Source organism: Odontesthes bonariensis, chromosome 24 (genome assembly GCF_027942865.1).
Source record: "Odontesthes bonariensis isolate fOdoBon6 chromosome 24, fOdoBon6.hap1, whole genome shotgun sequence".
In the NCBI taxonomy this organism is placed as follows: domain Eukaryota; kingdom Metazoa; phylum Chordata; class Actinopteri; order Atheriniformes; family Atherinopsidae; genus Odontesthes; species Odontesthes bonariensis.
In genome coordinates this window covers 5,755,074-5,772,384 of record NC_134529.1, presented here as the reverse complement: position 1 = coordinate 5,772,384, position 17,311 = coordinate 5,755,074, and the positions used below count along the sequence as shown (strand labels likewise).

The following is a 17,311-nucleotide window of genomic DNA, read 5'->3' as shown; positions in this document are numbered from 1 at the left end:
ATACCTACCGAGTTCTCAATTATTTTCAAAAATGTAACCCTTTAAATACTGGTTTATATGATGTAAACGCCAATTTCTGTAAAAAAAAAAAAAACTGCTATATTTTCAATATATAGAATGCAAAGTGGAATTGTTGAGCGTAAAAGATTTATGAAAAAAAAAAAAATATTAATATAGGATGTTTTTAGGTCGTTTTAAAAGGGGACAAAAATGTCCCTTTTCAGAAATTAAGGAGTTTTTTTTCTACACGATGAAAAATTGCATTGTATATGATGTGTGTTTGAAAAATGCACAACTGGACCAAATATGATGAGTATCACTATCTACAGTGTGAAATTAGAGGAGAAAGTTCACCCCAAGTGGACAAAAATGTCCCCTATCAGGGATTAGGGTTAAACATAAAAAGGGACTTTTTTTAAAATCAAAATAAATGCAAAAAAAAATGTTTTTTTATTTTATTTTTTGTATGAAAATTGACTAATTGCTTAAGAAAGAATTTCAAACCATCTGCTGAACATAAGTTAATTTCACACTGTGACATTAACAGGACCGAGCATGCTACAGAAACTGATAAATATCACTAAATAAGGTCTCAGTTGACGCCTTGTACGTGAGTTTAAGCGTATAAAAATGCTGCTGTGGTCCTTTAAGAGTCCCTGCTTCCAGTCCATTGTTTCCCACCGTCTGCATACACCCAGCGCCAGGATGTTTACCATGAGTTGGATATAACCTTGGACTGCATACAGCTCCAGACGCTACAAAACTTAAGTCCTTAGTGTATGGAATACGCCACATGATGCAGTCTGTGGGGGTGAGTAACTGAAAACCCACAGTCGCTCTTCTTATTAGGAACATAATACATAAGTCATGCATTGTTCCCGCCAAGATGTACGCATATCTAATTCAAACAGGTGGAAATGTCCGACTGGGTCATCATGATATCACCCAGGATTGCCTGAGTGCCTGAATGAATCACGGCTCTATTATTTTTTAAAACCCAAACAGCACTTTCCATCTCCGACACGATCTCTGCCACAAAGATAAGTCCACATAAATATTCAGCGTTTACTCAACTCTCTGTGGTCTCGAGAGTAATTTGGGGCGTGAGCGTTAGCGCCTTCGTGTCAGCTGACCCTGTTTTCGTCACTTCTAAGATGGTTACAGGGCTCGGGGCTGTACCGCCGCCTTCACAGCGAACATATAACGAACCAGAGAAAGAAAGCGACACTCACTGCTACGAGCTGTCAAACCCAAGACTCACTTTGACACTTTAATTACGTTTGCACAGTGCATTCCTGAGTGCCTGCCCCTTAAAGTTAAGTTTGAATCATCTTTGTTGCTTTAAAAAGGGAAAAACAGCACTTTGGATTAGTCTCGAATAGAAATGCAGGAAAAAAACAAAACAATAAAAGACGCAGAAAGAAGGAAAACTCTATATTAGCCTGAAACGTGATGTCGGTTTTGTACTTTTGAGCCAACAACTCTGTAACTGAACCATCATTAGCCACAATAAGTAGCGATAATCCAGCAAATTATCATAAAAATGACACATTCCTGCATGGGAGGCTGGTTTAATCCACTCAAACGTCCACATATACATTTAATAAGTTAATGTTTCCGCGTTTTAAGCTGCTGGTCTCACAAAACAAGCAATTTCATAATGTTATGTAATGTAATGTTATGTCTTTTTTTATAAAGACAACAGAAAAGACAACAAAACTAGTTACGAAGTAACCTGATGTTAACTTCTTAACATTATGCAAGCGGCTCATGATCTTAACAAAGCTAAACACGACAAAACAAGCAATTTCACAATGTTATGTAAAGCTAAATGCAAATGCAAATGATGTCCTGATTTTCAGTTTATTACAGAGAACAACTGAGCTTTCTGTGCTTGCTTTTTACTTCCCTCAGCATACTGAATGTTGACCTCAGTATCCACGGCCTCCCTGCAAACATGGCCTACAGCCTCAGTTAAGACGCTCAATCCAAACAAAAATAATCAATAAAAACAGGGAAATCGATTCAGTCAATGAGGAAACAGGGAAAGTCTTCTATGAATATATGCAATGTGCATGGCCGGAGGCCAAAGACTACAGCAAGGCTCTATTCACCGGTGATAAACACTGCAGCGCCCGACACAGCGGCCGAGCCGAGCGGCCGCGCCGTACTTACTTGATATAGGGCTTCAGTGGATGAGTCATGTGGTGGCTGTTGTGGCCTTGTTCAGGGCTCTGAGCAAAGCTGAAGGGAAGGAGGGGAGACTGCGGGCGAGATCAGCGGAGGGCAAACAGCTTAGAGTCAAGACGATGGAGCGCTGGCGGTGGGGTTATGGCTCCGCGGCCGCCCCGTCACATGGCAGCATCCCAGGTGCAGGAGAAGCCCGCTGGCCTCCGACTGCAAGGAGAACACGACACCGTTATTATGTGACGCTTTAACGCTTAAAACAGAGCTGTAAACGCTATAATCTTAATTTGACCTTGTGAAGATTTACGCAGCGCTGCTGATAGTCGGTTTTGTGTTGACACCCAGTGTGATTCAGCCCAAAGAAAAACTGTGAAAGACCTTCAGAAATGCAATACTTGGTTTTTATTTCTTTTTTAAGGAACATCAAACCTGTCAAGGGACTAAAGATGGAAATTAGCCTTATGGCTATAATCTTGTATATTTTGCATTTTGTTTTAAATGCTAGTAATATATGCTGTCCCTTTGTTAAATAAATAAACTTGAAACTTGAAAGCTGCTCAGGACCACTTTAAAAGATTATAAGAAAGTCTGGAAAATATAGAAGCGTTTGTGCAAAATTAAGACATATTCAGAGGCTTTAATGCCCACACAGATACGTCCAATTCTGACACACGTGACTGTTTACTGGACATCTGCTTCTCAGCAGCTGGTTACTGAGCTGCCCAGCAGGTAGAAACAGGCTGCGCGCCGTCAACTCCACAAAGGATTCAGTCAACTTCCGCAGCTTCGACAAACAGAGAGCTTTGCAAAGTCCTTTAAAGTGCAGCAGGTTAACTCAAATCACATTATCCAACACTTAATATATCTAAAGAATACAACACCGGGCGGCACATTCACAAATGCAAAGCATGGAAGACCAAAAACATGGAAAAAACATGGGAAAAACCTGGAAAATTTAACATTTTGCATGTTTTTTTAACTCATTGCCAGCAGCTGCCATTTAGTAGAGTCTGTGGTTAATTCAAGGTCTCAACCATTAAAGGTGTAGTCCAGTCAAAATTTGAGACGACATAACAATCCAAAGGCAGGAGCGTATATCTGGGTGCAATGACTTTATTCTAAAGCTTAAAATTCACTCATGTTTGCAGAACTAAGCCCCTTAATTTGTTATAAACGACCATCTTGGTCTAATTTAAGAATTTAAGCTCTGTGAGAGTGATGTTTCCTGGTCCTGTACAACACGGCTATTAAAAAATTACTTTCAAAACTATTTCATGGCCAGATTTGATAGTGCACGACTGTTTCCAGCTCAAATTTCCTCAGATTTAGGAAATCAGCCAATTTCCACAGATCAAAAGCGCTCCTCTCAAAGGTTTTTTTCACCGCCCAGCCGTGCTGTTTTAACTTCCAACAGATTACTGCACATTAACATGTGTAAACTGCAGCCATAATGGCTCATCAATTAAAAATGCTGCGTAGATGCTCTTTTGCTCTGTGAAAAAATGCCCAAATATGATAAAAGCGGCTCAAATTCTCCAAATCTTAAAAGGACATTAATTCCTTTTGCCATGAGATACAAGCAAACCATCATTCAGTGTGTGACACAACAGTATTTTGCACTTTTTAAATCCTTTTTTACGAGACCAAGGTTGATAATAAAGTCACATATATCCTGCATCCAGTAAGAATGAGAGGTTGGAAGCGAGGTATCCTGTGTCCTTTCTGTACTCAGTCTTAGGAAAAGCTTTATTTTTACCACAGCAAACTCATCCCAGTCCACCGAGAGTGAACCTGAGAACACCTGGCAGCATCAATGTCCTTTCCCCAAGTTTTTATGAATTGTTCTCTGCATTTTTCCTCCATCCCCGAACCCTTTTCCATTCAGGATGTGGAGGAAATGTTTAGAAAAAGCCAACGGGGTGACATTTTACTCGGCAAAGTCGCACAATCTGCAAAGCACCCTTTCACAGATGTGCATGCTTGATAAGGACGGGTCTCACTGTGCACCAGGAGTCAGACTAATGCGTGCATTATGAATATAAAACTGCAAACCACATCGACCGATCTCACAGACATAACAAGGATGCTTCTATTTATGACGTTAACTTACATAAGCTGCTGATTTTTTTTTTTTATTTCAGAGGAAACGCCGTCTGTCCTTCACCAAGTTTGTTGAACCCGCAGCGTCGTTTTCAGCAGACCCGTTAACGTAGGCTTGTTTTGGAACAGAGTGACTGTCTTTATGCCTCATCTATCAATGCTTATAATAAGCACAAGGCCGACGGGACAAGTTGTGCAGGTGTGAAGAGGTCAGCTGGCTTGTACATGAGCTTGTTATCAGCTACAAGAAGACCAATAAGGGAGCAAAAAATTCAGAGGTCAGGTATTTTTTTACGCTAATATGGCATCTTTCAAAAACTGTAAAAGGTCTGATCTTGCACAATATTATCCAACAAAGAAATTAAGCTAGCATTAGCACTAGCAAAGTGTTGTTTTCTGATATATAAATGCTGTTAAAATTAAAAAGTCATCCATTTTACTCCCTAAAATCATCAATACTTGATGAAGACACACCTGGAAACCATGAAGACGTATGTAGTGTAAAATTTTAACCTTGAGGAGAAACTTAATTGCTAAATATGGTCAAGTGTTCAACATTTAATCACATTTGGTGACAGTTAGTTTCCTAATTATTTGAGTAAATACGCCAAACATTTGCTGGTTTCTGATATGTGAGGATTTATGGCTCACGAAACACTTCGGGGCCTTTTGTAAACAACGTTTCCATTGGTCCACCCCCTCAGATAAATATCATTGTAAATGTGAGTCGATATTATCTAAATAAAAACAAAATGAGTCTAATACCTGAAGAAAAAAGCCCCTCATACACGAGATAACTTTGGAAAAAGACTTTTAAAACATTAACGTCTGACATTCTCTCGCATCCAAAGACAATCTCATTTAGTTTTAAGTCACAGACACGAGATCTTGCACCATAAATACATTGTTCTGAGGTTATTTCCCATCATGCACCTGGCGGAAATTCTAATTCTAATTAAACAATTAAGTCAAAGGATTTAGCCGCGTCGAAGATGAAACATCGTAGAGACATTCACGGCGTTTGTTGCTCCTTCACCGTACGTTTTTATGCATCGTCGCCATGGTTACTCTCAGCCACAGCCTTCCCCGCTTCCCGTTTGGAAAGGACAACGGCGCACGTATCGGTTGAAAGCGCAGAATGATTCACCGAAGGCGTAAAACGATAATATAAACACGCCCGAGAGAGTTTTGATTCTTCCCAAAAGAAAACTGTGGAAAACTTTGAAATAGCTTGTAAAAACCTGCAACCACTCGTGGAGCCACAGCACATAACTAGAACCGCCCCGTGCTAATTAACAGGTGGCAGGTGTTAAAAAAAACAAAAACACAGCGACTGTCCAACGCTGGTTTCAGACGGATATTTACTGAACTTATCGTGGCAGATTGTGAAATTCTCTTGGCTGAGCGGTGGCGTCCGGCCTCATCTTCTGCTGCCGACATCATCAGGGGTCGTTTGGTCAGCATCACCCAGGTCCGTGTGCTTTGTGACCGCGATGCGAAGCCTCATCAGCCCAAAGCCAACATTGGTTTCAGGTTTTAATCAGAAAGTCGAAGCTCGCCGGCTGCATCTCGGGCCGCCGGGTGTTGACTGTTAACTCGCAACAATTACCCTCCTTCTGTTTTTTTCACTTGCCCCGTTAATTGCTTCCTGTACGTGAGCTTTCTGCTTCTCTCATTCCTCCCAACCCTCACAAATTCTCACAGTCGGCTGCACAAGCCCCCCCTTTTTTTTTTTCCCCGAGTGGGAATGTGGACCGGCAGCGAGGAGTCAAAGCTCTCCTTTCGTCTTCCCTGCCGAAGACGGTTAGCTGGTGTGCATGTGCAACATCAGAAACAACATTTAGCACTTGGGTTTATTATTCCTACTTGCTCTGATTTGCCATGATAAGCCGCCAGGGCTGTGAAAACCCAAGACCCCCCACACTGCAGGCCTGAAATCCAACTGAAAGAAAGACGTCACAACTTGATTAAAGGAAAACTACGTCAAGAAATATCATTTTGCTCGTATGTCTTGAGACAACAAACAAAAAACCTCAAGCTGTGGGCAGAGGAAACTTAAGCTTTGTGAAGATTACTCTTTTTGCTTCTCCTTCCAAATCAAACAGTTAAGCCGGCGCTTATTTGACATGTACACATATGTATATGTATATGTGTATATATATATATATATATATATGTATATGTGTGTGTGTGTGTAAAAGCAAGAAAACAGGCAGAATACAGAGCGTAAAAGGCAGACGGACTGAGTAACCAACAGGAGCGAAGTTTAAGGTCACCTCAGGGTGAGTGATGTTGCAATGGTGTTTTGTTTTCTCCAAACATATCAAACAGTACCCAAAATGTACGTCTGAGGTCATGTTTATTTTCTAAGAGATTCAAATATCCGAGCCCCCGCGACCCCAAGAAGTAATAACCGGAAGAGTCACACTCAAGAGATTAGTTCCACGACCTTCTTTCAAAAAGAAATATTCCTCTGATTTGCACTCGGATGCTTTTATTCGGCCTCATCTCTCCCATATTTGTGCAATCCATTTGGGGGTAAACAAACTTAGCTCGTCTGGCTTCAGCCACTGACCCCTTTTAGAAATCGTGATAACAATCAAAACTTATGATCCAATAAAGCGGAGCTCATCTTGTATATCTGGCAGCGTAATGTCTCCAACACTTTGGATTTTAAGAGTCTATTTAAAGAGCCCATATTGTGCCAAATTAACAGCTTTGGACCGATATTTCAGGGCTCTACAAGCTTAAATGAAAAAAAATCAGTTCCAGCACTTCTTGTCACCTTTTGTCGAAAACACATTTTAGCTCCTTTGGTAACAAATGGTGGAGTTTTATTCTCTATGGCTGCGACCAGTACAACGAAGCCGTCCACTGGGAGACGGACTTTCTGTGATCGAAACCTCAACTCATATGGCTACACAACCACATGTGCTCCGAGGCCTCAACGGATTTCACATTCCGTTCCTGCTCACACATTCATCTCGTCACCATAAACTTGCACACAAATAACTCATATGTGTTATACATGTGAATAATCACATGCACACACATATATACAAGCACTTTATGAACTGCAACTGGCCAAAGTTCCCATAAGAACTGCCTACAGTACTTATAGGAACTATGAAAAGGTTCCTCTGGTCCTCCAGTAACCTTTACATTTACAGGGCTGGCATCGCTGTTGCAATCCGGCCAAAAACAGGCCAACAGCATCGAGTAATGGACTGACTCCTCCAGTTAAAGACTTTGATGTACAAGCATGAAATAATCATCAGCAGAAGATGCTGAGAGAAGCCAAATTTGGGTTCTGAAGCACAACATAAATGTAAAGAACCCCTTCCTGCTGCAGTGGAAAAACACACAGAGGTTCAGGAGAATAACAAGCAAACACTGACGACTGTCCGTCAGACGCAGCCTGTCAGGTGACCCGCAGCCAACGTAAAGGGTGACATATTCACAGAGAGGCCGCACACATCCTGGGGCCTTCGAAGCGTACACACCTTCCACAGCTCCTGCAGAAAGAAGCAGTGACAGTGGCAGGCTGCAGCACTGCCGAGTGCTAAAATGGCTGCTCATACAGACGCAGAGCTCAGCCACCACCAACGATTTCCCTCATCTTTAAGTCGGCTTCTGTCTGGAGGCAACAATGCAAACCCACCATCACTGTTTGCAACAGAAAACAGGATCGATCTCCAGTTTATAACACAGTAGAATCACCAAGCAGTGATGTTTCTGCCCTCATCTACCCGCACATCCACCTCATATTGCAGAAACTCACTCACAACAACAACAACTACTCGTTTTAGAAGAGGATCACCACCCCACCTTAAGGGTCTTCACCTCTTTGAGGAAGTATATTTATCAGCAATATTTGTTTTCTTGTATTTTTAACCTCTCCTAAATGCCACAGAACTAAAATAACGCACGCACACGCGCTGGGTTTCCTTTTATAACCTTGTTTTTTGTTGTTTACCAACAGCTTGTGCTCAGACGCTCAGCTGCCGGGCAGCAGCAGTCACAAACTTTGAACCGAGCGGCTGAACTCTTTATTCCGACTCTTATCTGGGCCACATCTCAGCTCAGTGAGGCCCGGCCGCGATGCTCTCACTGAGAAGGACACAACGTTTCAGCACCAATACTACACATGCTGCACAAACAGATTAGCCGTTATCACCGAGCACAGCGAAGCACAAACAAAGCGCACGTCAACTTGTTCAATTTAAGGATCTTAGAAAAGTTTTAAACTTAACTTTAAAAACATTAAATAGGATCAACAGAAATATTTTCTGCCCCTATTAAAAGATTTGCTGCTAATCTTGGTTTAAGTTCTTTTTTTGGGAGCCTAAAGCCGACCCAAAGTGAGCGATTTACACCAGTTTTTAGTGTTTATACATGTCCTGCAGTTCGGTTTTATGTCACTGCTGCACACAAAGGTTATCAGACATAACTCTGATTCTATGAGCATGAGCAGCTGAGATTAATGTTGAAAATCAATAATTTTTTTATGAAATTACTGCAACAAAAGTGGGAAGAAGCTGAAAAGATCGAACATACGGACACTGAACCGTATCCCTGCACAGCCTGGCAGGTTATTGTGTTAAACACGAGCAAATCTGACGCAGTGAAACAGCCAATTTGTTGTTGGTGAAGTTACTGTCACAACCCCATGTTAGTCGCTGCTTGATGTGCAAGCACAAAACCTGTTTACTGGTTACATATTGGTGTCAAATTAACCTGAAATGTTGCATAAATGTCAACAAAGCAGAGTGCACAAAAGGCCCCAGCTGTTCAGCAGGTGCATTAAATCAATTTTAAATAGTTATCCACTTCACATCCAATTTAACTAGTTTAGAACAAACTGAATTTCATGAACATTCATTAAGAATTAAGCAGTTACAGCTACAATTATTTACGTTACAGCTGCACAGATGAGCTGCTCTTGGTTGTGTCAGCGCTGTTGTTGGTCCTTCAGCTCTGCTATAAAACGCACATTTACCAAACGAGGTCAAAGATCTGCTTTGGTGAAAGAATTAAACAAAGTGTTATTTTGGTATTACCCGACTGATGTGCAGCGTCACCTTTGAGGGCTACAAGTTACCAGCTGTTAACTTTGTCTTCACCGTGTGTGGGGTGTGATCAACTTAAGACGGATACTTCCACGCCGCCATAAACAAGCTCTAAAGGGTAAGGGGCAGGTTAGCGAGCTTTACTCTGAGCTGAACACATCTCAACTGGGGCAAAGTCTCACAACAAGCTGCGACTGTTTCAGGATAATTCACTCTGAAAAACCTGAGCACCTACACCTGGAGGGTTTGAACTGACAGCTATGTGGTGGTAAAACATTCAAAATGGCTGACAAGCTGCGCCTAAAGGGTTTGAGAGTATTAAACAGAAAATTAAAACTATTTACAAGGCCGTTGGTCGGACATTAAAATTACATTACGGTCATTTTGCAGACGTTTTTAATCCAAAGCGACTTACAATAAGTGTGTTCCACATCGATAGGCAAAAGAACTTCAGGTCACAAGAAATCAGAAGTGCATTTCCTTCCAAAACCAAACAGCTAAGAGCATAACTAGTGCTAGAGTAAGTAGACAAATGGGAAGACAATTTAGAAAACAAATAAGTGCGTAAGGAGCTAGGAAATCTTCCAGGAAATCGTGTTACGTGATATTTAAATGCATCTCATTTTCATGCTGCAAAAATTCACAAAACGAAGCCGGAAAGATTGTAAAAGTCTGCAAAATTAAGGCAGCAAATGTCAACAATCCAACTTTTAAGCTGTAAAGTGTAAATGTGGATTAAACCACGGTGTAGAATCCACTGTGGAGCCGCTGTTATACACGACTTCAGTCAGTAAACTGTTTATTATGGCGTCTAGTTTAGCTTTTTCCTGTCACCTCCTTTATTTATAACATGGTTGGTTATGAGTGTGATTCAACCATCCGACAAGATGCTAAATAGCTTAAATCAGTTAGTTGTAATGTGGTATAATCATTTTCTTACACTCAGGGATGTCTAACATACGGGATAACAGATTACTTCCTGCCAACCCACATTTTCCAAGCCTGGAAAGCCAGAAATCCGTTTGGGTCTCTTCATTTACTTCTTATATTTAAACACTCGTCACCATTTTCCATGTATTTTCTGAACCAGCTGCCTTTTAACCCCTCATAAACAAAAAGGTGGGCGTAACCTGAGTACAGTCACATGTCTGATTTATTCCCACTGTTCCTCTAAGAAACCTTTTTGTTTCTGTTTTTAAGACATATCTGGGTTCTACTTTGGAGGTGAATTACTTTTATTTGACCAAAAACTGTGAACATAAAACTCTAATTACTCGTATTTACAGTGTAATTGATCCAATAATTGCACACAGTTTCCTAGGAAATCCGAGTTAAATGGGCTCCTTCCACGAGCCTCTTAATAGTTTCAGCACGAGGCCAAAAAAAGGGGATGTCAGCTTGTTAGCTGGTGCTAAAGGAAGCCCTACCTGTATGCTACCCAGGGGCGAGGCTAGGGTATTTTTAGTGGTGCCAGGGCACTACCGTGAGATAGCTCGGCACCCCCTGGCTCAGCACATTTAAAAAATATTATATTATGCAAAAACACATTTGTTTTTGTTTTAACTTTTTGTTTTAACTCTTTACTCCCAAAATCAATGTTGAGTTATCTTCAATATTTGTCTCAGGCTCTCTGTTATCCCTGTCCAAGCCACAGTCTTTTGAAATGAAGAGGTCAAAATTGAATGTTGTAGGGGAAAACACTACTCAAAGCAAAACTAATACGGCTCCAAAATTTATAAATGTACTAGTTCGCCTCAATTAGTGAGAAATAATGTGCCTCTGTGAGCACTGGGGGCTGGGCCCCCCTAAAGACCAGATCCTAAACTCGCCCCTGATGCTACCTACTTTTAAGCGTTTTCCTGCTTATCGCCTGATTTTAAATGACTCAGGTGAAGGTGTTGTGCCGGTTTTCGCAGGTTACAGGTACACCAAACAGGCTGGGACACCTTGAGGCCGTCGGTACCACGTTACATAACAACTGCCTGCTGCTGCGTTGCTTTGCAGGCGGCGGAGGAGCTAAAAAAAACAGCCCCGACTGTTACATATTCAGCTGTGAATGCGATGAAATTAAGTGGAAAACTCCCCAATGATGCGGAGGCCCGATGCGCTGCAGCCCGGTGGATCCGGACACGGTGCACATGCGGCGGGGCTCCTCTTACCTGTTCAGCTCGGAGCTAATTATCCTTCCAGCAAAGGTCCTGCGTCCAGTTGAGATGATTAATTTCCATGCAAACGGCAGCTCGGACTGTGAGGGGGAAACTAACCCAGCCAGCTGACCGAGCTAACCAGCTTAACTTACTGCCAAGGATCCTCAGATGTCTCACTTTTTCTGTTTTTTTTTGCCTTTTTCTTTTTTATCCAGTTACTTTGAATTGGTAATTTTTGCGGTCAAACTGTTGCGTTCATGTCATAAACACGTGCAACGTTAGTAGTATGTAGGCTGGCTCGCTGTCAATTTAACGTCAGCTTATGTTGACAAACAAGCCTGCGTGGTGGAAATCACGCACGACTCGAAGTTAGCTGAAGCCAGGCTGCTAGCTCGGCTAGCTCAGCTAGCTAACCTGGCTGCTAAACCCGAAACTTGCGCCGAAAATCCTTTAAACCTGGGCCCGACTTGTGTCCCGTCGGCGGCAGCGAACCGTGAGTTACTCCGGGAATCACTCGCGGTCGGTTTCCGTCAATCAATGACGACGCACTCGCGTTTGCTAACCCAAGTTATCGCTTTGGTCTCCGCTCTCCGCCATTTCCAATCTCTCAACACAAATAAACAGGGGTGCTCGTGCGCGCGAAGGCGCGCTCCCGAGGAGGGCAGCGGGCAGAGGCTCGCGCGGTGTTGATGAAGACAGGACCTGATCAGGGGCGAGTTTAGGATCTGGTCTTTAGGGGGGCCCAGCCCCCAGTGCTCACAGAGGCACATGCAGACATCCCAAGTCTCCCGGCAGCAAAATAAGCCAATAACGTTCAGTGTGGGAGGGCTTCGATTTACTCTCTGACAGTCACCTAAGTTACCACTCAAAACTGTGCATCCTGCCAAATGGCAGAGGGTGAATCCTCGAGTAAAAAACGAAAATATAAGACTCATTTTACAGCAGAATATACTAAAGTATACCCATGTCTGGTGAAGGGGAAGAATGATGACACCGTGGCGAGGTGCACTGTGTGCAACTGTGACTTCAGTGTTGCCCACGGCGGATTTAATGACTGTAAAAGACATGTGGAGGTATCATCTGCATTTTATTTCTGTAGGTTAAATGCTGTTATAAAATAAAGCAAAACGTATCAAAGACTTATTTAAAGTATAGGCCTATATCTAACTGGCCAGCTACAGTATCTAACTATCTATATCCAGCCTGTCTAAGCCTTTTAAAAATCCCCAATTTAATATGTTGATAAATAGGCAAAATAAATTAAACGTAAATTTATTAAAGAAAATATGTAGAAATGATAGGCCTAATTATTATATTATATCAATTACCATTAGACAAAATACCGTTTGATAAGCATCAAGCAATGAATGAAGAAGATCACAGGCCTCAAGCAGAGGGAGGATCGGATGGATGGAAGTCTGGACAGAGCAAATGAGCTGAACACATTCTTCAACAGGTTCAGTTCAGGAACAAGCTCACCATCCTCTCCTCCTTTTCCCAGCCAAAGAGACATCCCACCCTCCTCTGACCCACAGCTTTCCTGTAACATCTCCACCTCCACCTTAGTCATGGATTCTTCTGCTTCCACTAGTTTGTCTTCAACCCAATCAGGAGATGCTGCTGTCCCCTTTGCCTCCCCCTCCCACTTTTCTGTTTCTGAAGTCAGGTGAAGAGGCAGTTGGAGAGACTGAACAGGAACAAGGCTGCAGGTCCAGATGGTGTCAGCCCCCGAGTCCTGAAGGCCTGTGCAGAGCAGCTCTGTGGGATTCTGCAACACCTTTTCAACCTTAGCTTGACCCAAGAGAAGGTACCACTGTTGTGGAAGACATCCTGTCTGGTTCCGGTACCAAAGAAAACTCACCCCTCAGACATCAATGACTACAGACCTGTTGCCCTGACATCCCACATCATGAAGGTCCTGGAGAGACTCCTGTTGACCCACCTGTGTAAGCAAACCAGCACATATCAGGACCCCCTGCAGTTTGCTTATCGCCATGGAGTTGGAGTTGAAGACGCTATCATACACCTGCTTCAACAAACCCACTGTCATCTGGACAAAGCAGGCAGCACTGTGAGGATCATGTTCTTTGATTTCTCCAGTGCATTTAACACAATCCAGCCTGATCTGCTTAGTCTGAAACTCCAGAAGACTCAAGTGGAGGCCTCAACAATCACCTGGATTACTGACTACCTGACAAACAGACCACAGTTTGTCAGACTGAAGAAATGTGTGTCTAACCAGGTGATCAGCAGCACAGGAGCACCACAGGGGACTGTACTCTCACCATTCCTTTTCACTCTGTACACTTCAGACTTCCAGTACAAGTCAGACTCCTGTCATCTACAGAAATATTCAGATGACTCTGTAGTTGTCGGGTGTATCAGAGATGGACAAGAAGCTGAGTACAGAGAGCTGGTGGACCGCTTTGTGGCATGGTGTGGGAACAATCATCTCATCTTGAATGTTAACAAAACAAAGGAGATGATTGTAGATTTCAGGAGAAACAGGGTCAGATCAAACCCTGTTAACATCATGGGAGAAGAAGTGGAGGTGGTTGAGGAATATAAATACCTTGGTGTTCATGTGGACAACAGACTGGACTGGAGACAAAACAGTGAAGCCATCTACAAGAAAGGACAGAGCAGACTGTACTTCTTGAGGAAGCTAAGGTCCTTCAAGGTTTGCAACAAGATGTTGCAGATCTTCTACAAGTCTGTTGTTGAGAGCGTCATTTCCTCTTGCGTCATCTGTTGGGGCAGCAGCATCAGAACCAGGGACCTAAAAAGACTCAACAACCTGATAAGGAAGGCTGGTTCTGTTCTGGGGATGACTGTGGAACCTCTGGAGACAATAATGCAAAGAAGGATTTTGCATAAAATCAAGAGAATTATGGACAACCCTGAACATCCTCTCCATGAGACTGTTATTGGAAAACAGAGTCTCTTCAGTCAAAGGCTTCTTCAGTTTGGATGCAAAACGGACCGCTACAGGAAATCTTTCCTGCCCACAGCCATCAGCATCTATAATAACTCTTTGATTTAATTGAGCTACATCAACATTTAATTTCCCTCTGGGATAAATAAAGTATTTTTGAATTTGAATTTGAATTGAATCTCCCTGAAATGAGTTTTTGGAACTTGGGATGTCTGCACATTATTTCTCACTTATTGAGGCGAACTAGTACATTTATAAATTTTGGAGCCGTATTAGTTTTGCTTTGAGTAGTGTTTTCCCCTACAACATTCAATTTTGACCTCTTCATTTCAAAAGACTTTGTGGCTCGAGAGCCTGAGACAAATATTGAAGATAACTGAACATTGATTTTGGGAGTAAAGAGTTAAAACAAAAACAAATGCTAGAAAATAAATAAAATGGTCACTAAAATAATGCATCCTTGAGCAAAAACAAAAAAGCCACACTTTGTAATCACCCAAGGCTAACAATATCAAGAATGCCTTTTGAAAATAAATAAATAAATAAATATGTGCCAACCAATCAGAAGAGATGTAGTTGATAAGTGGACTGGTCACAAGCCTCGTTTTGAAGCAGGGTTGCCAGACACACAAGGTTGCCAGATTGGCCAGTCGCACCAAAGTATTGCGCAGGGGCAGAGCAAGTTTTTTGCATAATATAATATTTAAAAAATGTGCTGAGCCAGGGGGTGCCGAGCTATCTCACGGTGGGGCCTTGGCACCACTAAAAGTACCCTAGCCTCGCCCCTGGCATGGTTAATGACGCGCACGCTTGCACGCACGCACGCGAAGCAGAAACGCAGATATGAGCCAAAACGAGCATTTCTGACACAGCAGAGAGTGGATGGAGCAGAGGATGCGCTGCAGAAACTGCAGAAACTACAGAAACTACAGAAACTACAGAAACTACAGAAACTACAGAAACTACAGGCCTCCCAGAGCAACGCGCACTAATACATGCTGATAAATGCACGCTGACTCATGCACTGCGGCTTTATAGCTCATAAAGGCTTTATGACAATCATTCTGTTCAGAATACAGAAGAACAGAGTAAAGAGCAGCTGCAGGATGTTTGGTGCTGTGCAAAAGTCCTGAGCCAGCTGGGATTGGAGCTTTATTTCTTTATATTTTGCAAGAAAAAAAGGGTGAAGTGATTTAACTAAACATGTATGAATATAACTGTAAGATAAAAAAAAAAAACCAGAGGGATAAGAAGCCAAGTATTTGAGAACAAGAGCCTAAAATGTGTAAAACTAACAGAAAACAAAGCAGCACCTGTAACAGTAAAGATGGCATAGATGCTTGAATCAATCAAAGTCGATGAAATAAAGAAAAGGAAGTAAATATAGACATACAGATTGGTTAAATAAATGCATAAGTTCATTAAAACTGTTTTCTGTCTGTCAGACTGTGTTATCTCTGGAAGTCGAGCAGAGATCAGGGTGTGTGTGAACCCGTTATAAGAAAATGAGCTTTGTTACATCAAAATTTACACAACAAAACACATCTTTTCATCTGAAGGTAATTACATAATTAACTCTTTATCACTGCAGAAGAGCTCAACATCACAAGGTAATTAACTTGTGATTAATTCCAGCACGGCCTCTCTCAGCTTCAGTCGTCATCTTTGCTGTTTTTTAGAGAAGAAACTAAAGAAATGGGAAAAAAATTACGTGTTTCTGTGACAGGCTGCTGGTAACAAAGTGCCTGAAGATACAATTTAAAACTGGTTCTTTGCTAAGTTGTGTAGACTAACCAGTGTAGACACAACACTGGTTCATCCTTTGAGTTTGGAGTCAAAGTTCAGTGTTAAACAGGTTTAACAAACAAACAGAATTCCTCTGAAAATGAGTGAAAAAGCTCTGAAAGACCTTCAGAAAGCTGGAAAACTGTAGCTCAAGACCAGTTTAAAAGATAACAGGAAAGTCTGGCTGCTTGGAAGGAAACTGTATGAAGAAATAAAGGCTAAATCAGGACTTTTGCACACATTAGTAATCCGTTGTAAGAAAACAAATGCCCCTGGGTTAGATCTCAGAAGAATGGGAGATGCAAAAGTGTTGCACACGTCTCCAAAGAGTTGTTCTGCCATTCCTAAAGAGACATTTTTCAGCCGCTCTTTGCTGGAGGGGCCGTGTTGCCCCACCTTTCTCATGAAATTACCCCCAAAGGCTTTCTGCTGGATTCTAGTCGGGCAGCATGCTTGGCCAGGTCTCTTCTTGGAAAACATCACGAGCTGAAGAGAAGATGGAGGCGAGCGCCCTGCAGACAGAATCAGACCACAGCTCACACTGAATCTGCAGGTTTAAGTTATTTCTTCAGTAGTTTGGTGATTACAAAGACCCAAATGTGTTGGTATGGATAACAGTCGGTGCGACTGCTTTAAAGAGATTCAGGAAAATGAGCTCTGTTCCCTTTATAAAGGATGATCCGGGGTTTCCTTAGATTACGGAAGCCTTTAAACTCCCTCTCTTAGTATTTAGAGAGTTCAAACAGCTCATTTCCACATGTTGTACCCTCTCAGTCCTTCACCACATCTGGGCTTCCCTCTGAAACATACCGCAGGAGGATAAGCTTTTATTAAATAATCCTTTTATCTTGTCGTTTTTCTTCTATGTGATCCACAGAGGCGGACTTCCTGCTTTCTGGGCTGTCACAGAAACTCCGGTTTCTGCTGATGACCCAAAGTTTGAGGCTCTGTAACGTCTGTGGCATCAGACTCGCAGTCTGGGTCAGTCTATGTCTGCAGACTCCTTAAAGAAAGGACAGAAAGCTCGTCTGAGAGCTGTGTTGGAACTGAACAAACTCTGTTTCTGCCTCATATAAACTGTCTTTACG

General features: G+C 42.2%; 1 protein-coding gene across 5 annotated transcripts in view; it reads right to left on the bottom strand.

Annotated features, from left to right (window-relative positions):
* The window catches only part of ncoa1 (nuclear receptor coactivator 1), a 50,833-nt gene extending 38,638 nt beyond the window's left edge, over positions 1-12,195 (bottom strand). For all 5 annotated transcript variants that reach the window (XM_075459710.1, XM_075459712.1, XM_075459714.1 and 2 more), the window contains exons 1-2: positions 11,516-12,195; positions 2,176-2,397 (exon numbers count right to left, since the gene is read on the bottom strand). The gene's annotated coding sequence lies outside the window, so the exon portion shown is untranslated. The remainder of the gene's footprint in view (positions 1-2,175; positions 2,398-11,515) is intronic.
* Between the last annotated feature and the right edge of the window lie 5,116 nt (positions 12,196-17,311).